Here is a 25,339-nt window from a genome sequence, read left to right on the forward strand (position 1 = left end):
CCTACGGCATCCCCAGGCGATCTCCCAATCAAGACACTAACCAGGCCAGATCCTTCTATGGCACCTGGTCTTTCCAGGCAGTCTCCCATCCAGGTACTAACCAGGCCTGACACTGCTTAGCCTCTGAAATCAGATGAGATCGGGTGCTTTCAGGGTGATGTGGCCGTAAGCGTTCTCTTCAAGACACGCCCAACCCTCTTGACAAACGCCAAGATGGTCGCCTTGAGAAACAAGTGAAAAAAACAGGTCAAAGCCAACAACATAAAAAGAAGCCTATGGCACCTAGTATTCCAAGGCGGTCTCCCATCCAGGTACTAACCAGGCCCGACACTGTTTAGCCTCCGAGATCAGACAAGATTGGGTGCTTTCATGGTGATGGGGCCGTAGGTGATCTCTTTGGGCACTCTCAACCCTCTTGACAAATGCCAAGATGGTCACCTTGGGAAACAAGTGAAAAAAGAAACCAGGTCAAGGCCAATAACATAAAAAGAAGCCTACGGCACCTGTTATTCCCAGACGTTCTCCCATCCTGGTATTAACCAGGCCTGACACTGCTTAGCCTCCGAGATCAGACAAGATTGGGTGCTTTCAGGGTGATGGGGCCGTAGGTGGTCTCTTTGGGCACTCTGGACCCTCTTGTTAAACGCCAAGATGGTCACCTTGGGAAACAAGCGAAAATAAACAGGTCAACACCAACAACATAAAAAGAAGCCTACGGCACCTGGTATTCACAGATGGTCTCCCATACAGGTATTAACCAGGCCGTACACTGCTAGGCCTCTGAGATCAGATGAGATTGTGCGCTTTCAGGGTGATGTGGCCATAGGTGTTCTATTCAGACACTCTCAACCCTCTTAACAAATGCCAAGATGGTCATCTTGGGAAACAAGTGAAAAAAAACAGGTCAACGCCAACAACATAGACCCTGGCGGTCTCCCATCTGACCCTGACCCTGCTTAGCCTCTGAGATCGGGCGCTTTCAGGGTGATGGGGCCTTAGGCGAACGCTTTGGGACATACTCAAAACTCTTGACAGATGCTAAAATGGTCACCTTGGGAAACAAGCGAAAAAAAACAGGTCAAAGCCAACAATATAAAAAGATTCCTACGGCACCTGTAATTAGGTACTATCCAGGCTGGACCCTGCTTAGCCTCTGAGATCAGATAAGATCGGGCGCTTTCAGGGTGATGTGGCCGTAGGAGATTTCTTTGGGCTCTCTCAGCCCTCTTGACAAATGCCAAGATGGTCACCTTGGGAAACAAGCGGAAAAAAAAAAAATGTCAACGCCAGCAACATAAAAAGAAGCCTACGGCACCTGGTATTCCCAGTCGGTCTCCCTTCCAGTTACTAATCAGGCCCGACAATGCTTAGCCTCCGAGATCAGACAAGATCGGGCACTTTCAGGGTGATTTGGCCGTAGGCACTTTCTTTGGGCACTCTCACCCTCTTGACAAACGCCAAGATGGTCATCTTGGGAAACAAGCAAAAAAAAACAGGTCAACGCCAACAACATAAAAAATAGGATTTTTATATACAACTTACCTGTAAAATCCTTTTCTTGAGAGTACATCACGGGACACAGGAGCTTCATTACATAGTGGGTTATATAGGCACCTCTGGTGATTGGACACTGGTTAACCCCCAATTAAGGAGAATTCCTCCCCTATATAACCCCTCCCATATGGGGGGCACCTCAGTTTTGTAGCAAAGCAATAGGAAACCATGTAAAACCCAAGAGGGGTGGGTGCCCTGTGTCCCGTGATGTACTCTCAAGAAAAGGATTTTACAGGTAAGCTGTATATAAAAATCCTATTTTCTTGATCATACATCACAGGACACAGGAGCTTCATTACATAGTGGGATGACCCAAAGCAATGCTCAGATTGAGGGCAGGGAGACACAGATCATAATATATAGACCGCCAAGGACCTAAACTGCAGCCTGCAGTACACTGCGCCCAAAGGCGATATCCTCTTGCCCTCTGACATCCACCTGATAGAATCTGGTGAATGTGTGGACTGATGACCAAGTTGCAGCCTTACAGATCTGAGCCAGGGAGGCCTGGTGATGCACTGCCCAAGAAGCACTTACAGCCCTAGTTGAGTGCGCTCTCATTTGAAAACGAGGGATCTTCCCTTTAACACTATAGGCCTGAGAAATAATCTGTCTAATCCACCTTGAGAGAGTGGATTTTGATGCCGCCTGGCCCTTCCTAGGGCCTTCCGGCAAAATAAATAAGCAACCAGTTTTCCTTATCTGAGCAGTTGCCTGAAGATAGATACTGATTGCCCTTACCACATCCAAAGTGTGCAAAGATTCTTCTTCTGCGGACTGTGGGTCCGGAAAAAAGGATGGTAGGCTTAAATCTTGATTCAAATGGAATCCTGAAACCACCTTAGGCAGAAAGGACCTGTTGGGACGCATTACCACCAGGTCCTTATGAATAATTAGATACGGTTCTTTACTGGAGAGAGCTGCTAGTTCTGACACTCTTCTAGCCGTGGATATGGCTACCAAGAAAACCAATTTTTTAGTCAAAAGAACTAACGAAGCCTGATGCAAAGGTTCAAAAGGTTGCCCCTGCAAAGCTGAGAGAACCAAATTCAGATCCCATGGGCATACCGGAGGTTTGACTGGCAGCCTTATCCTCATAGCCCCCTGGATGAAAGCCCGCACCAGGGAATGTGATGCAAGTGGTTTCTGAAAAAACACTGACAAGGACGAAATATGCACCTTGATAGTGCTTACGGCCAAATTCATTTCTAGGCCTGACTGGAGGAAGGCCAAGATCCTGCTAATGACATACTTTCTAGGATGACATTCCCTGAGTTCACAACAGGAAACATATGCCCTCCAGATTTTGTAGTAAATAAGCCTGGAGGCCGGCTTTCTGGCATTGACCAGAGTAGAAAGGACTGGCCCCGAAAGCCCACGGTCTCTCAGAATGTGGGTCTCAGCAGCCAAACCGTCAAATTCAGACTGTGTAAAGCAGCATGGTAAATTGGACCCTGTGAGAGCAGATCTGGCCGGAGAGGGAGGATCCACAGCCTGCCTACTGCCAACTTCATGATCTCTGCGTACCACGGTCGCCTGGGCCAAGCCGGGGCTACCAAAAGAAGCGACTTTGTTTCCCACTAGACTCTTCCCAGGAACCGCGGCAGAAGCGGGCACGGGGGGAGGCATAAATCAAATTTTACTGATCCCAGGGAACTGTCAGAGCATTCGACCCCTGAGCGAGTGTATCTCTTGTCCTTGACACGAATTTGTCCAGTTTTCTGTTGAACCTGGACGCAAACAGATCTACGTCTGGAGTACCCCACCTGCGACATATGTTCCAAAACACGTCGGGGTGCAGAGCTCATTCTCCTAGGCACAACTGCTGGCGGCGCAGAAAATCTGCCTGCCAATTTTCCACTCCTGGAATGAAGACTGTAGAAAGGCATGGAACATGCCTTTCTGCCCAGACAAGTATGCGATTCACCTCTTTTTGCGCAACCAGACTCCTGGTACCACCCTGGTGATTGATATAGGCCACTGCTGTGGCATTGTCGGACTGAACTCGAACAGGGAGACCCCGTAGTCTGAAAGAACAGTTTATGAGAGCCATATAAACTGCCTGGATCTCCAAGACATTTATGGGCAATAGCTTCTCGATCACAGACCATTTCCACTGCGAGCACGTCTCCTCCAACACTGCTCCCCAGCCTGTCAGGCTGCCATTTGTCATAATAATCTTCCATGGAAGAGGAAGAAAAGTTTTGCCTTTCAGCAAATTCTCGGTTTGTAACGAGACTCTTAGACTCGTTAGACGAGACTCTTGCGTGTCCCTGGGGATAGACGCATAGGAAGATCCAAGGACTGGGGCTTCCTGTTCCAAGCCGCAAGGATGCATCTTTGCAGAGGCCTTGAGTGGAACTAGGCGAATGGAACGGCCTCGAAGGAGGCAACCATTTTCCCTAACAGTCTCATGCACAACCGAATGGGGGAAGATCTTCTGCCCAGAATTAGGCGCACCAGATCCCCAATGGCCAAGACTTTTGGCCTTGGTAGAAACACCTTGCCCTGAGCAGTGTCGATAACCATACCCAGGTATTCCAACCTGGTAGCAGGCTGTAGGGACGACTTTTCTAGGTTTATAATCCAACCTAGGCGTTCCAGCTGTTCTAGCGTTCTGGTAACACTGTGGTTCAGGAGCGCTACTGTTTTCTCTATGAGAAGCAAATCGTCTAGATAAGCCATGACGGCTATACCCTGAGCTCTTAGGTTTGCCAAGAGAGGGTCCAGAATCTTTGTGAAGACTCGAGGGGCCGTAGCTAGCCCGAACGGCAAGGCCACAAATTGAAAATGGCGCCGCTCTACCGTGAACCTTAGATACTTTTGGTGTGCGGGAAAAATTGGCACATGGAGATATGCATCCTTGATGTCTATTGATGCCATAAACTCTCCCCCTTGCAGGGAGGAGACCACAGTGCGAATTGACTGTATTCAGAAGGACCGGATGCGTAAAAAACGGGTCAGATCCTTCAGATCCAGGATAGGTCTGACACTTCTATTTGGCTTTGGAACGGTGAAGAGATTCGAGTAAAACCCTGAACCCTGTTCTTTTGGGTCCACTTCTACTATCACCCCCTGGGATAGTAAGTGATCTAAGGCCAGAAATAGCGGTCTTTGCTTTACTGGGTCCCTGGGGATCCTTGACCTTAGAAAGCGAGAAGGTGGATTCTCCTGAAACTCCAGCTTGTAGCCCAGGGATACCAAAGAGACCACCCACTCGTCCCGGATCTCTTCCCGCCAGGCTTCTGCAAACTGCAGGAGCCTTCCCCCACTTGGCCGAGTGGGGGCGCCCCTTCACAAGGAAGCTTTCGGGCTCTGCTTGGCAGGCTTTCGCCCCCAGGATTTCTTCTGCCACTGGGCCCGGCCTTGAGCCTTTCCTGTAGAGGGGGGTTGAGAAGGCCGTCGCCACTGCTTAGAGCTTGATGCTCCGGGAGAGAGAGAACGCCTAAATGATGGACGTTTGCTCCTTTTGACTGGAAGGAGAGTAGATCTACCCCCTGAAATTTTTTGGACGAATTTGTCTAATTCTTCTCCAAACAAACGTTCCCCTTTAAACGGGAACCCAATCAAATGCTTCTTGCATGATAGCTCAGCTGCCCAATTCTTTAGCCATAGGGCCCTTCGCATGTGTACCAACAGGAGAGACAAACGAGATGCTTGTTGGACAGAATCCAAAATCGCATCAATCATGAAACACAGAATTTGAGGTATTTCTGCATAATTCTCCACTTCCTCACTGGGAAGGAGGCCAAGCATCTTCTTAACCTGTTCCTTGAGGAACTGACACAACCCCACAGCTGCGACTGTAGGTTGCACTACAGTGCCAGTCATGGAAAAGGAGGCTTTTAATAATGTTTCCAGCTTCTTATCAGTTGGATCTTTAAATACCTGAGCATTATCCAAAGGACAGGTCAGGTTTCTATTCATGCAAGAAACAGTCGCATCGACAGATGGGACCCCCCATTTCTTGGTGAAACTTTCCTCCAGAGGATAAAGCATAGAAAACCTTTTAGGAGGAGCAAACAGTTTATCGGGATGTCCCCAATCCTCATACAACAATTTATCCATTAAGGGATTAATTGGAAAGGAAAAGGCAGGTTGTGGGATTTTCCTGACTCCCAGGGAAGAAACAGAGGACGTAGCGATCTCAGCAGCAGGCATTCTGAATGTGGTACGCACCAATTCAGTATAATACTGCACCTGTTTTCTGAGCGCCTGGGAGGAGGGGACTCTCTCCTCTTCCTCTGATTCATCCGACTGCTCAAGATTCCTGTCCCAAGATAGGGATCTCTCCTCATTGTCAGAAGTGTCATCTGAAAGAGGAATCTCAGCAGAGGTAGGGGAACTACCCCTTTTCCTGCTATCTTTCAGGGAAGCTGAAATAAAATTCATGATTCTCCCTTCAAAACCCTCCAATGTAGCCCTAAGGGAGTCCTCAGTGATGTATACCGGGGCTGAAATATTAGGAGAGGCTGCAAATCCTGACAGGGGCACTGACTCATCCTGTGAGGCTGACTCCAGTCTTGCAGGGGGGGGGATGGTAACCTACAGGCATTTTTAGAACCCCTAGACCTAGGCGGTGACTTACCAGTGTCCTTGTTATCTCCCCCTGGGACCCTCTTACGAGGAGACATAGTCCTAAGCTACAAAGCAGAGGTACTAGTACAAAGTGCAATCACTGTTGTGCTTAAAGTCTCACAATAAATATATATGCAAGCTTTCTCAGTGGTACCGGCATATCCTTTAAATTTAGACTATCAAGCTAAGCTTTCAATCTCTTACCGTTGAACAGCGATACTTCCTCCCTGCAATATTAAGCCATTTAAATGTCCTATTGGTCATCTATATTATACAACTCTCTGAAAAGCATATATGTAGAGAATAAAACTAGTCTTACATCTTAATAAAACTGTTTTATTGCTCAACCCGTATGAAGCTGTCATGACATAAGCAAATAAGTCACAGTTAAAACACAGTGACAAAACATTCCTTTTTACCGCAGCAAAATGTGAGAAAAGCAGTGTAAGCCGTCTTTCTGCCATATGCTTCAGAAAATTAATGTACCGCTTTTAAATCCATATCAATTCCACATCCTAATTTAAACCGTCTTAAAATTTTAACATTTACTGATAGCAATTACTGATATTACATTATGATTAAACCAGTGAAAAGGCCCGCGTAATGGAACTGTCAAATTAATCATAATCTCAGAGTTAACTTAGCTGATAAATTTACGATTTACTCAACGATTTACTCAACGATTTAAACTAAGATTTTTTCAAGCTAAGTCAATTTAATCTTAAATAATTTATACTATATTCTACGGTACTCTTAAATTATGTACTGTTTTTCTGTATTTTAGCCGTACTCATATTTCGTGTTATGTTGCAACCATCTAATCTCATTGCTATTCCGACATTCTGCCTTAATGAGGATATTACTTTGCAACTATCCCTTGAACCCTTTTGTGTATTCACTTTATCTCGACCTATATATACTGCCTCAATATACTTATTATTATATTATAGAGATTACTATCTCTAAATCATTGTAAACGTAACCATAGTTATAATGTACAGGTAATTTTACGTTAAAGCAAACTTCACACAAAACCATCTTTTTAAAACCTTTTACACACTGCACATTAAGAGTAATGCAACCATCTCTCTACCTCTATGCAATAGGATTCTCTTTCTGACTCTATTTTGTGTATTACGTCTTCTCCACATTAACTGTCACACTGATAACCATTTGTAACACATAACACTGGCAACCCATTTTTTAACAGCAGCAAAATGTGAGAAAAGCAGTGGGACGGTTTACTTGATTGAGAAGTGGTTGCAGTACCAAAGGATAGCAATAAAGTTTGATTACATTAATAACACATAATGCAACTATTTTACATTCACATCAAGCATACATCCTAATGTAAACTGTCTATCACTATTAATGTTCAGGGTTACTGATACATTATGCCGATAACCAGTGGAAACGGAAAACAGTCAGTGTAAGCAGTCTTCGTGCGTAACAAAATTAATGGAACGATTTACACGTTGGAATTTACAAGCTACGTCAATTTACTCTTATATAATGTATACCCTTTAGCTGCTTAGCTCACACTTTGCTGTATGTAGCCGCATTAACTGTATTAATGGTTACATATAAGTAACCAATGGGTATTGACATTTCATGTCTATCTCACATCTCTAATGCAATTTGTCTCTTTGAGACACGTTGCTGATATTTGCTGTCAAGAGGCTTCAGAGTGCCCAAAGAGAATGCCTACGGCCAAATCACCCTGAGAGAGCCCAATCTCATCTGATCTCGGGGGCTAAACAGCAATGGGCCTGGTTAGTACCTGGATGGGAGAAAGCCTGGGTATACCAGGTGCTGTAGGCTTCTCATTATGTTGTCGGCGTTGACCTGTTTTTTTTCCCTTTTTTCCCAAGGTGACCATCTTGGCATTTGTCAAGAGGGTTGAGAGTGCACAAAGAAATTGCCTACGGGCACAACACCCTGAAAGCGCCCAATCTCGTCTGGTCTCAGAGGCTAAGCAGGGTTGGGCCTGGTTTGTACGTGGATGGGAGACCACCTGGGTTTTCCAGATGTCGTAGGCTTCTTTTTATGTTGTTGGTGTTGACCTGTTTTTTTTCGCTTGTTTCCCAAAGTGATCATCTTGGCATTTGTCAAGAGGGTAGAGAGTGCTTAAAGAGATCGCTTACAGCAGCATCACCCTGAAAGCACCCTATCTCTTCTGATCTCGGAGGCTAAGAAGGGTTGGGCCTAGTTAGTACTTGAATGGGAGATGGCCTTGGAATACCAGGTGCCGTATTCTTCTTTTCATGTTGTTGGCGTTGACCTGTTTTTTTCCGCTTGTTACCCAGGGTGACTATCTTGGCATTTTTCAAGAGGGATGAGAGTGCCCAAAGAGATTGCCCATGGGCACATCACCCTGAAAGCACCCAATCTCCTCTGATCTCAGAGGCTAGAAAGGGTCGTGCCTTGTTAATACCTGGATGGGAGACCACCTGGGAATACTAGGTGCTGTAGGCTTCTTTTTTTGTTGTTGGCGTTGACTTGATTTTTTGTTTGCTTCCCAAGGTGACCATCTTGGCGTTTGTCAAGAGGGTTGAGCGTGCCTGAAAAAATCTACTATGGCCACATCACCCTGAAAGAGCCCAATCTCATTTGATCTCAGAGGCTAAGCAGGGTTGGGACCTGGTTAGTACCTGGATGGGAGACCGCCTGGGATTTCTCAATGCCATATGCTTTTTATTTAAGTTGTTGGCATTGACTTAGTTTTCTTTTGCTTGTTTCCCAAGGTGACCATCTTGGCGTTTGTCAAGAGGGTTGAAAGTGCCTGAAGGGATTGCCTACGGGCACATCACCCTGAAAGCACCTGATCTCGTTTGATGTTGGAGGCTAAGAAGAGTCTGGCCTTGTTAGTACGTGGATGGGAGACCGCCTGGGAATACCAGGTGTCGTAGGCTTCTTTTTATGTTGTTGGCGTTGACCTGTTTTTTTTTAGCTTGTTTCCCAAGGTCACCATCTTGGTGTTTGTCTAGAGGGTTGAGAGTGCCTGAAGAGATTGCCTATGGCCACATCACTCTGAAAGCACCCAATCTTGTCTGATCTTGGAGGCTAAGAAGAGTCAGGCCTGGTTAGTACCTGGATGGGAGACCACCTGGGAATACCAGTTATTGTAAGCTTCTTTTTATGTTGTTGGCGTTGATTCGTTTTTTTTTTTTTCGCTTGTTTCCCAAGGTGACCATCTTGGCATTTGTCAAGAGGGTTTAAAGTGCCCAAAGAGATCGCTTACAGCAGCATGACCCTGAAAGAGCCCTATCTCTTCTCATCTCTGAGGCTAAGAAGGGTTGGGCCTAGTTAGTACCTGTATGGGAGATGGCGTTGGAATACCAGGTGCCGTATTCTTCTTTTTATGTTGTTGACATTGACCTGTCTTTTTTCGCAAGGTTGGGCCTTGCTAGTACCTGGATTGGAGACCACCTGGGAATACTAGGTGCTGTAGGCTTCTTTTTATATTGTTGGCGTTGACTTGTTTTTGTTTTGTTTGTTTACCAAGGTGACCATCTTGGTGTTTGTCAAGAGGGTTGAGAGTGCCTGAAGAGCTTGCCTATGGCCACATAACCCTGAAAGCACCAGATCTCGTCTGATCTCAGAGACTAAACAGGGTCGGGCCTTGTTAATACCTGGATGGGAGACCACCTGGGAATACTAGGTGCTGTAGACTTCTTCTTATGTTGTTGGCGTTAACTTGTTTTTTTTTGTTTGTTTCCCAAAGTGACCATCTTGGCGTTAGTCAAGAGGGTTGAGAGTGCCTGAAGAAATCTCCTACGGCCACATCACCCTGAAAGAGCCCAATCTCATCTGATCTCAGAAGCTAAGCAGGGTTGGGACCAGTTTAATCCCTGGATGGGAGACCGCCTGGGATTTCCAGGTGCCGTAGGCTTCTTGTTATGTTGTTGCCGTTGACCTATTTTTTCCGCTTGTTCCCAAGGTGACCATCTTGGCATTTGTCAAGAGAGTTGAGAGTGCCTGAAGATACTGGCTACAGCCACATCACCCTGAATCTGTTCCTTCTCATCTGATCTTGTAGGCTAAGCAGGGTCGGGCCTGGTTAATGCCTGGATGGGAGACCGCCTGGGAATACCAGGTGTCGCAGGCTTCTTTTTTTTTTTTCTCCAAACAGGGGAAGACGGTCCCCCGAGTACATAATGCAACAGAGAAATACAGAGCAAAAAGCAGCTGAACAATACTTGATACAGGTATATTCGCAAATGTGAGTCTGCCTTCCATCAATCATAATGATTCAAGGCACGGATAAAGTACTGTACCAAGATCCAGGGTCACACAAACCCCAGGTCCCTCCGGCATAATCCATCCAGAGGGGGGGGTGGGGCCGTCATTCCCAATTTTCCACTTTTTCCAAAAGAGAGAGGGGGTGGAGGGGGTGAGAGATAGGGGAGGAAGGCAGAAAAGAGAAGGGTTGAAAGATCAGGAAAGGAGAAGAGGAGACGAGACACGATGGCAGCCACTGTCCAAGGGGCCAGTCAAGGAAAGCTCAGAGCACTAAGGCGATAGCAGGCGACATCCTTCCAGCGAGAATATAAAGGTATTCCAGATGTCCCAGGTTTGTTTAAAAAATTCTTGGTTACCTTGTGATGTGAGGATCAAGTCCTCCATTTTTTTTAATGTCCTCTATTTTCCTAAGCCGTGAGTAATGAAAGGGGGGGGACATATTTTCCAATAGAGAGAGATGCAGGATTTTGCCGCATTTATCACATTTGTCGTAAAATTGATTTTTTGTACTTCTTAATGGGAGTCTGTGAATGGTGCAAGAGAAAGAATGCAGCCTCTTCCGGGATGGAGAAGTCTGTGAATTTTTGTGTTATGCATCAGATCTCTGTCCAGAAGTCCACCAAGCTGGGGCAGGACCAAAAAATGTGGAGCAACGTGCCCTCTTCTTCTCCACACCTGCAGCATATGTTCGAGGAAGAGGGGAATTATTTATGCAGCTTTGATGGTGTCAAATACCACCTGGTGAGAAGTTTAAAATTTGTCTCCTGTATCTTCGTGCACAGCGAGGTTTTGAGAGCCAAAGTGATAATGCGTTGTCTCTGTGCTGGGGAAAATGAGCAATTAAGGTCCTTTTCCCAGTTGGACAGACAGGTTAAGTGTGGGTGATCTGTTTGAGAGAGAATGTGGACCTAAGGGCCTTCGCTCCTGCATAGAGTCTCAAACTCTGTCTGAGGGTGGGCGAAAGTTTGAGTATTGGGGATGGAATGGAAAAAATGATGTTGTTGCGCCGCTCTCCAAAAAGGCAGTTGGAAAAGCCCTGTCGGATCTGTTAGGGTTGAGAAAGAAGGCCATTTTCCATCAATGACGAATTTAGACGCATGGTCTAGGTTGGAATTTCTAAGTGGGTCCCCGGTTCAAAGTTCGGATGGCCACGTATAGGGAATAGGGGGGAAGTCAAAGACGTGAGTGTGTTTTGGGTAGCGATCAGGTGACTGACTTTCAATGAAGCCCCTATAGTGGGATGTGACGTCAATTCTGTGGGTAAATCCTTATAGCACCACATGGCGCTTCTTGGCGCTTCTTAGCGGAATTCGGGAGTGAGATTGTCCTAGTTGCACCCAGAGCTTAGAAAGTTTGTTTCCATTCCAGTCCAATACACACCCCAGATGGGAGGCCAGGTAGTAGGATCGCAAGTCAGGGAGATCCCTGTTGTTTAGACAATGTCAGCTGTGACCACTTAAGTCTGGGATTTTTGTGGGCCCAGTTAAATTGAGTGAGCAGGGATTGAGCTTGCTTAAAAAACGGGACTGGAATCTGGATCGGGAGAGCTTGGAAAAGATAGGTAAATTTAGGGAGTATGTTCATTTTAATGAGATTGCATCTCCTGAACCAGGAGTGGAGGCCAGAATGCCACCCGTGAAGCAAACTGCGGATCTTAGTGACAAGGGGTGGGGGGAAGTTCAACATAAACGTACGCGCGTTGTCCGGTGGAATGTAAGTACCTAAGTACTTAAGGGCTGTATGGGTCCATTTAAATCGAAAATTGGACTGCAAGTCTAGTAACGTTTGCGGGGAGACTTCGACCCCCATGGCCTCTGATTTCAAGAAGTATCCCGTATATCTGGAATTCCCGAAGGAGATTTGGCAAGGAAACTCTGGGATTCGTCAACGAGAACAGCATGTCATCTACGTAGGCAGATGTCTTGCACTCAATAGTACCCATTTGGAGTCCCGTTATGTCTGAGTTTTGTCGAATTGTGGAGAGAAAGGGTTCCAATGACAGTGCGAATAATAGGGGCAACAGGGGGCAACCCTGTCTGGTCCCATTCCCGATGTCAAGGGGAGATGAGAGCACCCCATTCGCTTTGAGTTGAGCTGAAGGGCGTGAGTATATCTTACTTATCCATGCCAGCATCCGTTCACTCAGACCTATATGGCGAAGGACAGAGAACATGAATGTCCATTTGACCCGATCAAAAGCCTTCTCGGCATCAGTACTCACGAAAAGACAAGGGGTCCCAGATGACTTTGCTTTATGGACCAGGGTAAGCACCTTAATGGTGTTGTCCCTATCTTCCCTGGTGGGAATAAAACCTAACTGGTCAATATGTATAAGGGACTGCAAGTGCTGTGCCAATCACGTGGCGAGGATTTTAGAGAATCGTTTTGGGACCGAATTTAGGAGGGAAATGGGTCTGTAGCTCCCACATAGGCCCGGGTCTTTGCCCTCCTTAGGTATCAACGAGATGTGGGCTCTAAGGGTATCCTCAGGAAAATCCCCATTCGAGCTCAGAGTATTAAATAAATTCACCAAGCGCAGGCCGAGAATAGGGAGGAAGGTCTTATAGTATTGTGCGGTATATCCGTCAGGGCCCGGAGCCTTACCCACCTTCGGAGGTCCCACGGCCATCTGGACTTCTTCCAGTGTGATCGGGTTCTCCAAGTACTCCCGTGATTCCGATGAGAGGGTTGGTAGACCAGAACCGGTTACATATCTGTCTATATTGTCCTGTCCGGACCCTGAATCGGGCAGGTTGTAGAGATCAGAGTAGCATTTTTCAAAGACTTTGGCTATTTGGGTTGTGGTAGAGGCCCTCTGGCCATTCTCATCTATCAACTGTTGTATGTAAGAGGCAGATTTCAACTCCTTTACCGACCTGGCTAAGATTTTTCCGCATTTGTCCCCTGACTCCTACGTCAGTTTACGACAAAACTGGAGTGCCGCTTTCGCTTTATAATGGAGTAGGTCAGTAATCTGGGTACGGAGTGTCCCCAATTCAATCTCTAAGGTCCGTGACGGGGCATGTTTATGTTTCGCTTCCACAGAGGCAAGTTCACAATACAGATTAGCAAGCTGTTCCTTCCGTGTTCGTTTGATGCGTGCCCTGCGTTTAGTTTTCTTGGAAATAAAGGTCAAATTCCCTGGTCACATCTGCTAAAACTTCCGGTATCTGGAGGAGGCTCTCATTAAGGTGCCAGAATAGAGACCTAGGTGAGGGGTTCCTAGAGAGGGTGTAGGTAAGGGCTACAGGAGCGTGGTCGGACCAAGTAATATGGCCGATGGAAGAAGAGCTCACCAAGTGCAGTTGGTCATGTGGAATCAAGAAGAAGTCTATCCTCAAGTATGATTTGTGAGGGGAAGAGCAAAAAGAGTAGTCCCTTTATCCGGAGTGTTGCAGACACCAGACATCAACTAATTGGTCATTCAGTAAACACTTAGTAATCCGCTTTCTAGAGGAAATGAGGAGCGAGGAGCAAGAGGTAGAAGTGTCAACCGATGGCGAAAGGGGACATTAAAGTCCCCACCTAATATCAACTGGCCCTCCCGAAAGTCACATAATCTGTGCAGGGTAGTTCTGAGGAATGTGTCTTGGTGATCAATGGGAGCGTACACAGTGGCAAATGTAAAAAGGAGCTCTCCAATGTGGCCCCTAAAAAAAGATATCGGCCCCCAGGGTCCACCAGAGAATCCTGGAGAACCGAGGGGAGCCTGCTAGAGATCAGAATGGAGATTCCCTTGGTCTTAGAGGAGGGGTTAGTAGAGTGGTAGACCTTAGGGAAGGATCTTGACCGTAGAAAGGGGAGGCTAGTATTTTTAAAATGTGTTTCTTGTATAAAGGCCACATCAGTACAGGAAGTCTTCAGTTCACACAGGAGGATCCACCGTTTTTCAGAGGAGTTCAGTCCCTTACCGTTTAGAGAGGTGACCTTGACTGAGTCTGCCATCGCTCCTCGGGGAGGGGAAGGGGGACGTCAGAGAAAAGCAAAGAAAGTTGAACCAAGGTAGGTATTGGGTAGGTAATGGATGGCGGGAACTAAGGGGGAGAAAGGAAGGAAAGGTAAGGGGAAAAAGAGGCCGGGCACCTCAACCCCAGGGGGAGAGGGAAATTAAGGGTTGTCCGCACTCAACAGTACAGGAATTGTATACTAAAACAGCACAATTATGCTATAGCGTTTACCAGATGTACACTGGGTTTAAAGCGCCGTCCTACTTGGGTTGGTGGGTAGACAGGTCGGAGAGGGAGCCCCCGGATCCCAGTCCCCCCAGTCCCGGCAGTGGTAAATGTCACGTCTGATACCGGTATGCAAATAAAAGACAATCAGTAACATCATAGAACCAAAAAACAATAGTATAATCAAAACAGAGGTAGAGCATAGAACTGTCAGCACTGAGGGGTCTCCTCAGCTCGCCCTAAACGTAGGCATGCACGAGGGAGCCCGTCACAACAGAAAAGGCATCACAGAATGGGATCCACCACCCCCCGTCCCATACCCCAAAAGTACATGCAGCCCCCGAACAAATGTATTTCTCCCTTTGGCAGATTGTCCTCTCCTTACCCCCTCTCCTCCGTCCACGCCCCGGGGGAAAAGGGGGAGTGAAGGGGGGAAAAGAGGGGGGTAAGGGGAGAAAGGGGCAGTGAAAGGGGGGAGGGAAGGGGGGAGGGAAGGGAAGGAGGTAAGGGAGGGAAGGGGGAAGGGAAGGGGGGGCAGCAAGGGAGAGGGGACAAACATGCGGAAATGTCAAGTCCTTTAGCGCACTCACACCAGCAACCACTCGGACCCCATAAGTTTCAACTCCTCCCCTCCATGGTCACCACATCAAGATGAAAGAGGAGCAGCCCTGGTCGGTGCATGGAGAATCCAGCAGGCAAGGGGCTGGGGCCACCATCCCTCCATCCAACGGGAGACTTCACCCGAGCAGCAGTTCTGGGGCCCGCCAATTAGTGTCTCTCCTGCATCGCCATCGGGGGCTGTGTAGAGCATCCAGAGGGAGGCTGGGACCGCCCAAACAGTAAGGGGTAAATCCTCCAGGGGGGTCCAGAGTCAAACTGGAGGGAAGCAGTGTCTCGTACCAATAGGCTCAATAAATAAGTCATCCAGGGTGTCCCCGAAAGCTGCAGAAGGCAATGTCGGCAAAGAGTAGGTGGGGGCCAGAGGGGGGGGGACGTGGGGCGCAACCAGGGAGAGGGGACACATATGCGGGAATGTCAAGCCCTTCCAGTACAGCGCACTAGGTATCACTCAGACCCCCCCAAAGTGCAACTCCCCCCTCTAAGGTCAAGACTCCAGAAGGGAAGATGAGCCGCCCTGGTCTGTACATGAAAGAACCTGCTGCCAAGGGGTTGGGGCCATCATCCCTTCCTCCAATGGGAGATGCCACCGGCATGACAGCCCCGTGTCCTGTCAAGTGTTGCCCCTCTGACAATGAATGAATGAATGAATGAAATACTTATATAGCGCACAATGCGAACTGAATCGCCTCTAGGCGCTGTGGCGAGCTTTGATCATCTGCTAAAATAGGAAGGTCTTGAGTTTTTTCCTAAAAGCCAGGTGATTTTCTTCCAGGCGGATGTTGATTGGTAGAGCATTCCATAGCCGAGGCCCTTGGACAGCGAATCTCCGATCACCCTTGGATTTATACCGGGCTTTGGGCACGAGGAGGAGGTTTTTGTTGGCTGATCGAAGACTGCGGTTTGGTGTGTAATGATTTATTTTCTCCATTAGGTATTGCGGAGCTTCTCTATGCACGCATTTGGGGGTGAGGCAAAGGGTCTTGAACGTGATCCGATTTTTTACGGTTAGCCAATGTAAGCTCCTCAGTGAAGGAGAAATGGATTTCCAGGGTTTTTTTCCTGTTATCAGCTTTGCCGCCGTGTTTTGGATCAGTTGTAATCGCGCAAGTTGATATTGTGGTAATCCTATGTAAAGCGAGTTTGCGTAGTCCAGTCGTGAATTAATGATTGTTCCAACTACCACTGCTTTGTCATTCTTTGGAATAAAAGGGATGAGTCTGCGAAGCATGCGCAGCAGATGGTGAGATCGACTGACTACAGATCCTATTTGCGCATCCATTGACATTTGTGCGTCTAAAATAACCCCGAGACTCTTCGCTTTGGTCTTTGGGGAGATAGTCTGCCCAAAGACGGTTGGTGGAGACCAGGAGGTTTTGGTTGCGGGCTTCTGATTTGGGTGTAAGATAAGAAGCTCTGTCTTTGATTGGTTCAGCTGGAGGGAGTTGGTGGTCATCCAGTCCTCTATTGATTTGAGGCAGTTTTCAAGTTGTTGTTGGTGTTTTTTTTTTTTCCATTGATCCGGAAATAAAGTTGCGTGTCGTCAGCGTAAGAGTGGAAGCAGAGATCTGAGCATCTGATGATTTGAAGGAGTGGGCGAATGTAAATGTTGAAGAGAACGGGTGACAACGGAGAGCCTTGAGGGACTCCGCAGGTGACTGCCCGAGTTTCGGAGAGGAATTTTCCTAGTTTCACTGTCTGTGACCGATTTCCTAGGAAGGACGCGAACCAATGGAGATCTATGTCTTGGACTCCGGCTACTTCTGTGAGGCGGACGAGTAGAGTATTGTGATCTACTGTATCAAACGCTGCACTTAGGTCTAGCAGTACGAGGAGACACGGCTCTCTGTCATCTGCTGCTTCGAGGGCGTCATCACAAATCTTGAGGAGAGCTGTTTCTGTTCCATGACCCGGGCGGAAGCCTGATTGCAGTGGGTCCAGGAGTTTGTGAGTATCCAGGTGAAGTTGTAGCTGATGTACTACAGCTTTCTCCATGATCTTAGAAATGGTGTTGAGGCCGATTGGCCTACGGTTGTTTGGATCCTGAGGGTCCAGGTTTGGTTTCTTGAGTAGAGGTTTGACGATGCCTTGTTTGAGGATGCTGGGAACAATCCCTTCGTGGAATGATCGGTTTATGAGGTGGGTTATGGTTGGAGCCACGATGTCGGAGCATTCTTTCAGTAGTTTTGTGGGGATGATGTCAATAGGTGAGGTACTGTCACGCAGTTTATTAATGATGTTTTTTGCGGTGTCTACGGTAATTGGGGATAGTGAAAATTTTGGCGGTTGCGGTATGTTGGTGCGGACATCCTCTTTATGTATTTGCTGGCTGAGGTTTGATGTTTTCTTCTGACAAATTGTTTCCCTGATGGTTTTGACTTTATCGATGAAAAAATCCGACAGTTTGTCACAGTAATCCTGGGATTCGCTTTCTGGGGGTTCTAGGCACACCGGATTCATTGATTGATTAACCAGTTTAAACAGTTCCCGAGGTTGGTTTGCGGCCGTTGAGATTGTATATGAGAAGTGGTCCTTTTTGGCTTTGAAGATTGCTTTCCGATAATTCTCTGTCAGACGTTTGTAGTTAAATAGGTTTTCCTCGGTGGGATTTCTTCTCCATGTTCTTTCCGCTCTTCTGCGTTCTTGCTTTAGTACGGAGAGGGAGCTATTAAACCATCCAGCATTTTTCTTCCTGATGAGAGCCCTGCGTTTTGGTGCTACCGAGTCTGCTGATTGCAGTAATGCCTTGTTCAGGGAGTTGAGTGTTTCTTCCGTAGAGTGGTTTAAAGTTATTGTAGATATTTTTTTGGACAGAGTGGTTTTGAAGGCTTCGGAGTACAGTTTTTTATGCGATCTGGTCCAGTGCGTTGTTACAGGTTTCCGTTTTGCGTTGGTGATGTTGGTAGTGATTTTGAATTTGATGGAGTGGTGATCCGTCCATGGCAGAGTTATGTTGTCGAGTATGTTGACGTCGATGTTCTGTTTGAAAATGAGGTCCAGGGTGTGTCCTGACCCATGCGTGGGAGTCTTTATCAGTTGCTGTAGACCCAGTTCTTCTAGTTGATTGATGCAGGCAGTCGCGATGGGGTCTTTAGGCTCGTTTGCCCAAAGGTTGAAATCTCCGAGTGCCAGGAAATTTTTGAATTTTAGGGTGTGCATTGCAAAGGATTCCGTGAGGGGTGAAAGAAGATTGGACTTTGGTCCCGGTGGTCTGTAGCACAGTAGAATATGAGTGGTGTCATGGGGTGTTGGTTGAAAATGTAGCGTCAGGGTTTCCATAAAAGACACTGTGTTCTGAGATGATGGTTTAGTGAGATCCAGGTGACCTTTAAAGATCACTGCGAGGCCTCCTCCTTTTTTCCCTATCCGGTGTTCGGTTAGGATCCTGTAGTTTTCCGGCACCAATTCGGTGAGGATGGTGTTGCAGTCAGAGGTTAACCAGCTTTCGGTGATGAAGAGGCAGTCTACATTGTTCTCGATGATGAAGTCGTGTACTTCCAGTCTATGTTTGACTGCAGACCTGGCGTTAATCAAGGCGCAATCTAATTGTAGTGGTCGAGTAGATGTCTTCCTGTGGTTGGGAGCTGGTTGTCGTCCGGTTTTTAATAGTTGTTCTCTTTGAAGTATTTTTTGTATGGAAGATGGCAATGTGGTGTTGATGTTCCTTAGTCTGTGCAGAACTTCAGCTGAGTATTTGAAGTAGCACATGGTTTGTGGATGCTGTTGATGGTACTATGGGCCTAAGATGATGATCCTGATCAGGGTATTGATCCTGAGGTGGGGCTAGGTATCAGACTTGCCGCCGTGCTTGAGGCTATTAGCGCGCAAGTTGATCAGGGGATGCCTATATGGATGCGGAAGGAGTTGTTGTATTCGGTTGCTGGCTGTTCCAGCTGCCTTTACTTAAGGTGGAGGTCTCCGCTTAGAAAAGAAGTCTGGCTGTGATCTGGAATAGTCGTCCTAGGATAGCGTAAAAAAAGGAAAGGAGGCCGGAGGTAGGGGTATGCTAACCTATGGTTGTTCCAGAGGAAGGCGAAAAACCCCCTGACAGTAGCAGCAAAATGCACCAGTGGGGCAAAAATTCCTTCCTGACCCCCGTAGGCGGTCAGACGGAGTCCCTGGAACAATCACTGAGTGGAGGTGCGAGCTTACCTGGCTGCGGTTGTCCCCTTTAAACACTCTGGTTCCGATGAATCTGACAATGTCGTTGGGGTATATGTGGAGCATCCAGGGGGAGGCAGAGACCACCCAAACAGTGAGGGGTAAAGCCTCCAAGGGGACCGGTGCCAGACAGGAGGATAGCAGTGTCTTTTACAAGTTGGTTAATTAGACAAGTCATCCAGTGTGTTCCTGTGAGCAGCGGAAGGAAAGTTTGGTAAGGATTATGAATGGGTGGGGGCCAGGGAAGTGCTGTATGGGTCCATTTAAATCGAGAATTGGACTGCAAGTCTAGTAACATTTGCGGGGGGACTGCGACCCCCATGGCCTCCGATTTCAAGAAGTATCCCGTATATCTGGAATTCCCGAAGGAGATTTGGCAAGGAAACTCTGGGATTCGTCAGCGAGAACAGCAAGTCATCCACGTAGGCAGATATCTTGCACTCAATAGTACCCATTTGGAGTCCCGTTATGTCTGAGTTTTGTCGAATTGTGGAGAGAAAGGGCTCCAATGACAGTGCGAATAATAGGGGCGACAGGGGGCAACCCTGTCTGGTCCCATTCCCGATGTCAAGGGGAGATGAGAGCACCCCATTCGCTTTGAGTTGAGCTGAAGGGCGTGAGTATATCTTACTTATCCATGCCAGCATCCGTTCACTCAGACCTATATGGCGAAGGACCGAGAACATGAATGTCCATTTGACCCGATCAAAAGCCTTCTCGGCATCAGTACTCACGAAAAGACAAGGGGTCCCAGATGACTTTGCTTTATGGACCAGGGTAAGCACCTTAATGGTGTTGTCCCTATCTTCCCTGGTGGGAATAAAACCTAACTGGCCAATATGTAAGGGACTGTAAGTGCTGTGCCAATCACGTGGCGAGGATTTTAGAGAATAGTTTTAGGACCGAATTCAGGAGGGAAATGGGTCTGTAGCTCCCACATAGGCCCGGGTCTTTGCCCTCCTTAGGTATCAACGAGATGTGGGCTCTAAGGGTATCCTCAGGAAAATTCCCATTCGAGCTCAGAGTATTAAATAAATTCACCAAGCGCGGGCCGAGAATAGGGAGGAAGGTCTTATAGTATTGTGCGGTATATCCGTCAGGGCCCAGAGCCTTACCCACCTTCGGAGGTCCCACGGCCATCTGGACTTCTTCCAGTGTGATCGGGTCCTCCAAGTACTCCCGTGATTCCGATGAGAGGGTTGGTAGACCAGAACCGGTTACATATCTGTCTATATTGTCCTGTCCGGACCCTGAATCGGGCAGGTTGCAGAGATCAGAGTAACATTTTTCAAAGACTTTGGCTATTTGGGTTGGGGTAGAGGCCCTCTGGCCATTCTCATCTATCAACTGTGGTATGTAAGAGGCAGATTTCAACTCATTTACCGACCTGGCTAAGATTTTTCCGCATTTGTCCCCTGACTCCTACGTCAGTTTACGACAAAACTGGAGTGCCGCTTTCGCTTTATAATGGAGTAGGTCAGTAATCTGGGTACGGAGTGTCCCCAATTCAATCTCTAAGGTCCGTGACGGGGCATGTTTATGTTTCGCTTCCACAGAGGCAAGTTCACAAAACAGATTAGCAAGCTGTTCCTTCCGTGTTCGTTTGATGTGCGCCCCGTGCCTGATAAATACCCTGCGGAGAGCTGACTTGTGAGCCTCCCAAATTATCCCCGGGTCGCAGTCCTGCATTTAGTTTTCTTGGAAATAAAGGTCCAATTCCCTGGTCACATCTGCTAAAACTTCCGGTATCTGGAGGAGGCTCTCATTAAGGTGCCAGAATAGAGACCTAGGTGAGGGGTTCCTAGAGAGGGTGTAGGTAAGGGCTACAGGAGCGCAGTCGGACCAAGTAATATGGCCGATGGAAGAAGAGCTCACCAAGTGCAGTTGGTCATGTGGAATCAAGAAGAAGTCTATCCTCAAGTATGATTTGTGAGGGGAAGAGCAAAAAGAGTAATCCCTTTCCCCGGTTTGTTGCAGACACCAGACATCAACTAATTGGTCATTCAGTAAACACTTAGTAATCCGCTTTCTAGAGGAAATGAGGAGCGAGGAGCAAGAGGCAGAAGTGTCAACCGATGGCGAAAGGGGACATTAAAATCCCAACCTAATATCAACTGGCCCTCCCGAAAGTCACATAATCTGCGCAGGGTAGTTCTGAGGAATGTGTCTTGGTGATTATTGCGAGCGTACACAGTGGCAAATGTAAAAAGGAGCTCTCCAATGTGGCCCCTGAGAAAAAGATATCGGCCCCCAGGGTCCACCAGAGAATCCTGGAGAACCGAGGGGAGCCTGCTAGAGATCAGAATGGAGATTCCCTTGGTCTTAGAGGAGGGGTTAGTAGAGTGGTAGACCTTAGCGAAGGATCTTGACCATAGAAAGGGGAGGCTAGTATTTTTAAAATGTGTTTCTTGTATAAAGGCCACATCAGTACAGGAAGTCTTCAGTTCTCACAGGAGGATCCACCGTTTTTCAGAGGAGTTCATTCCCTTAACGTTTAGAGAGGTGACCTTGACTGAGTCTGCCATCGCTCCTCGGGGAGGGGAAGGGGGACGTCCGAGAAAAGCAAAGAAAGTTGAACCAAGGTAGGTATTGGGTAGGTAATGGATGGCGGGAACTAAGGGGGGGAAAGGAAGGGCAAATGGAAGGAAAGGTAAGGGGAAAAAGAAGCCGGGCACCTCAACCCCAGGGGGAGAGGGAAATTAAGGGTTGTCCGCACTCAACAGTACAGGAATTGTATACTAAAACAGCACAATTATGCTATAGCGCTTACCAGAAGTACACTGGTTTTAAAGCGCCGTCCTACTTGGGTTGGTGGGTAGACAGGTCGGAGAGGGAGCCCCCGGATCCCAGTCCCCCCAGTCCCGGCAGTGGTAAATGTCACGTCTGATACCGGTATGCAAATAAAAGACAATCAGTAACATTAAAGAACCAAAAAACAATAGTATAATCAAAACAGAGGTAGAGCATAGAACTGTCAGCACTGAGGGGTCTCCTCAGCTCACCCTAAACATAGGCATGCACGAGGGAGCCCGTCACAACAGAAAAGGCATCACAGAATGGGATCCACCACCTCCCGTCCCATACCCCAAAAGTACATGCAGCCCCCGAACAAATGCATTTCTCCCTTTGGCAGATTGTCCTCTCCTTACCCCCTCTCCTCCGTCCACGCCCCGGGGGAAAAGGGGGAGGGAAGGGGGGAAAAGAGGGGGGTAAGGGGGGAAAGGGGGAGTGGAAGGGAAGGAGGTAAGGGAGGGAAGGGAAGGAGGTAAGGGAGGGAAGGGGGGAGGGAAGGGGGGGCAGCAAGGGAGAGGGGACAAACATGTGGAAATGTCAAGTCCTTTAGCGCACTCACACCAGCAACCACCCGGACCCCATAAGTTTCAACTCCTCCCCTCCATGGTCACCACATCAAGATGAAAGAGGAGCAGCCCTGGTCGGTGCATGGAGAATCCGGCAGGCAAGGGGCTGGGGCCACCATCCCTCCATCCAACGGGAGACTTCACCCGAGCAGCAGTTCTGGGGCCCGCCAATTAGTGTCTCTCCTGCATCGCCATCGGGGGCTGTGTAGAGCATCCAGAGGGAGGCTGGGACCGCCCAAACAGTAAGGGGTAAATCCTCCAGGGGGGTCCAGAGTCAAACTGGAGGGAAGCAGTGTCTCGTACCAATAGGCTCAATAAATAAGTCATCCAGGGTGTCCCCCAAAGCTGCAGAAGGCAATGTCGGCAAAGAGTAGGTGGGGGCCAGAGGGTGGGGGACGAGGGGCGCAACCAGGGAGAGGGGACACATATGCAGGAATATCAAGCCCTTCCAGTACAGCGCACTAGGTATTACTCAGACCCCCCAAAGTGCAACTCCCCCCTCTAAGGTCAAGACTCCAGAAGGGAAGATGAGCCGCCCTGGTCTGTACATGAAAGAACCTGCTGCCAAGGGGTTGGGGCCATCATCCCTTCCTCCAATGGGAGATGCCACCGGCATGACAGCCCCGTGTCCTGTCAAGTGGTGCCCCTCTGACAATGTCGTTGGGGTATATGTGGAGCATCCAGGGGGAGGCAGGGACCACCCAAACAGTGAGGGGTAAAGCCTCCAAGGGGACCGGTGTCAGACAGGAGGATAGCGGTGTCTTGTACAAGTTGGTTAATTAGACAAGTCATCCAGTGTGTTCCTGTGAGATGCGGAAGGAAAGGTCGGTAAGGATTATGAATGGGTGAGGGCCAGGGAAGTGCTGTATGGGTCCATTTAAATCGAAAATTGGACTGCAAGTCTAGTAACGTTTGCGGGGGGACTGCAACCCCCATGGCCTCTGATTTCAAGAAGTATCCCATATATCTGGAATTCCCGAAGGAGATTTGGCAAGGAAACTCTGGGATTCGTCAGCGAGAACAGCATGTCATCCACGTAGGCAGATATCTTGCAGTCAATAGTACCCATTTGGAGTCCCGTTATGTCTGAGTTTTGTCGAATTGTGGAGAGAAAGGGCTCCAATGACAGTGCGAATAATAGGGGCAACAGGGGGCAACCCTGTCTGGTCCCATTCCCGATGTCAAGGGGAGATGAGAGCACCCCATTCGCTTTGAGTTGAGCTGAAGGGCGTGAGTATATCTTACTTATCCATGCAAGCATCCGTTCACTCAGACCTATATGGCGAAGGACCGAGAACATGAATGTCCATTTGACCCGATCAAAAGCCTTCTCGGCATCAGTACTCACGAAAAGACAAGGGGTCCCAGATGACTTTGCTTTATGGACCAGGGTAAGCACCTTAATGGTGTTGTCCCTATCTTCCCTGGTGGGAATAAAACCTAACTGGTCAATATGTATAAGGGACTGCAAGTGCTGTGCCAATCACGTGGCGAGGATTTTAGAGAATCGTTTTAGGACCGAATTTAGGAGGGAAATGGGTCTGTAGCTCCCACATAGGCCCAGGTCTTTGCCCTCCTTAGGTATCAACGAGATGTGGGCTCTAAGGGTATCCTCAGGAAAATCCCCATTCGAGCTCAGAGTATTAAATAAATTCATAAAGCGCGGGCCAAGAATAGGGAGGAAGGTCTTATAGTATTGTGCGGTATATCCGTCAGGGCCCAGAACCTTGCCCACCTTCGGAGGTCCCACGGCCATCTGGACTTCTTCCAGTGTGATCGGGTCCTCCAAGTACTCCCGTGATTCCAATGAGAGGGTTGGTAGACCAGAACCGGTTACATATCTGTCTATATTGTCCTGTCCGGACCCTGAATCGGGCAGGTTGTAGAGATCAGAGTAACATTTTTCAAAGACTTTGGCTATTTGGGTTGGGGTAGAGGCCCTCTGGCCATTCTCATCTATCAACTGTGGTATGTAAGAGGCAGATTTCAACTCATTTACCGACCTGGCTAAGATTTTTCCGCATTTGTCCCCTGACTCCTACGTCAGTTTACGACAAAACTGGAGTGCCGCTTTCGCTTTATAATGGAGTAGGTCAGTAATCTGGGTACGGAGTGTCCCCAATTCAATCTCTAAGGTCCGTGACGGGGCATGTTAATGTTTCGCTTCCACAGAGGCAAGTTCACAAAACAGATTAGCAAGCTGTTCCTTCCGTGTTCGTTTAATGCGCGCCCCGTGCCTGATAAGTACCCTGCAGAGTACTGACTTGTGAGCCTCCCAAATTATCCCCGGGTCGCAGTCCTGCGTTTAGTTTTCTTGGAAATAAAGGTCCAATTCCCTGGTCACATCTGCTATAACTTCCGGTATCTGGAGGAGGCTCTCATTAAGGTGTCAGAATAGAGACCTAGGTGAGGGGTTCCTAGAGAGGGTGTAGGTAAGGGCTACAGGAGCGTGGTCGGACCAAGTAATATGGCCGATGGAGGAAGAGCTCACCAAGTGCAGTTGGTCATGTGGAATCAAGAAGAAGTCTATCCTCAAGTATGATTTGTGAGAGGAAGAGCAAAAAGAGTAGTCCCTTTCCCCAGAGTGTTGCAGACACCAGACATCAACTAATTGGTCATTCAGTAAACACTTAGTAATCCGCTTTCTAGAGGAAA

The 25,339-nt window shown here is 48.0% G+C and overlaps 7 pseudogenes; 3 read left to right on the plus strand and 4 right to left on the minus strand.

The window, feature by feature from the left end:
* Window positions 1-52: 52 nt before the first annotated feature.
* Window positions 53-171, minus strand: LOC143929087 (5S ribosomal RNA; annotated as a pseudogene).
* A 99-nt stretch (window positions 172-270) lies between these two features.
* LOC143929008 (5S ribosomal RNA) lies at window positions 271-389 on the minus strand (annotated as a pseudogene).
* Window positions 390-491: 102 nt separating this feature from the next.
* Window positions 492-610, minus strand: LOC143928432 (5S ribosomal RNA; annotated as a pseudogene).
* A 693-nt stretch (window positions 611-1,303) lies between these two features.
* On the minus strand, window positions 1,304-1,422 carry LOC143928737 (5S ribosomal RNA; annotated as a pseudogene).
* Window positions 1,423-9,144: 7,722 nt separating this feature from the next.
* LOC143928874 (5S ribosomal RNA) lies at window positions 9,145-9,263 on the plus strand (annotated as a pseudogene).
* A 423-nt stretch (window positions 9,264-9,686) lies between these two features.
* Window positions 9,687-9,805, plus strand: LOC143928818 (5S ribosomal RNA; annotated as a pseudogene).
* A 99-nt stretch (window positions 9,806-9,904) lies between these two features.
* LOC143928996 (5S ribosomal RNA) lies at window positions 9,905-10,024 on the plus strand (annotated as a pseudogene).
* Window positions 10,025-25,339: the final 15,315 nt, after the last annotated feature.

The sequence above is a fragment of the Lithobates pipiens genome, unplaced genomic scaffold, assembly GCF_037356315.1.
Source record: "Lithobates pipiens isolate NorthernLeopardFrog02 unplaced genomic scaffold, aLitPip1_a1.2 Scaffold_23, whole genome shotgun sequence".
NCBI lineage: Eukaryota > Metazoa > Chordata > Amphibia > Anura > Ranidae > Lithobates > Lithobates pipiens.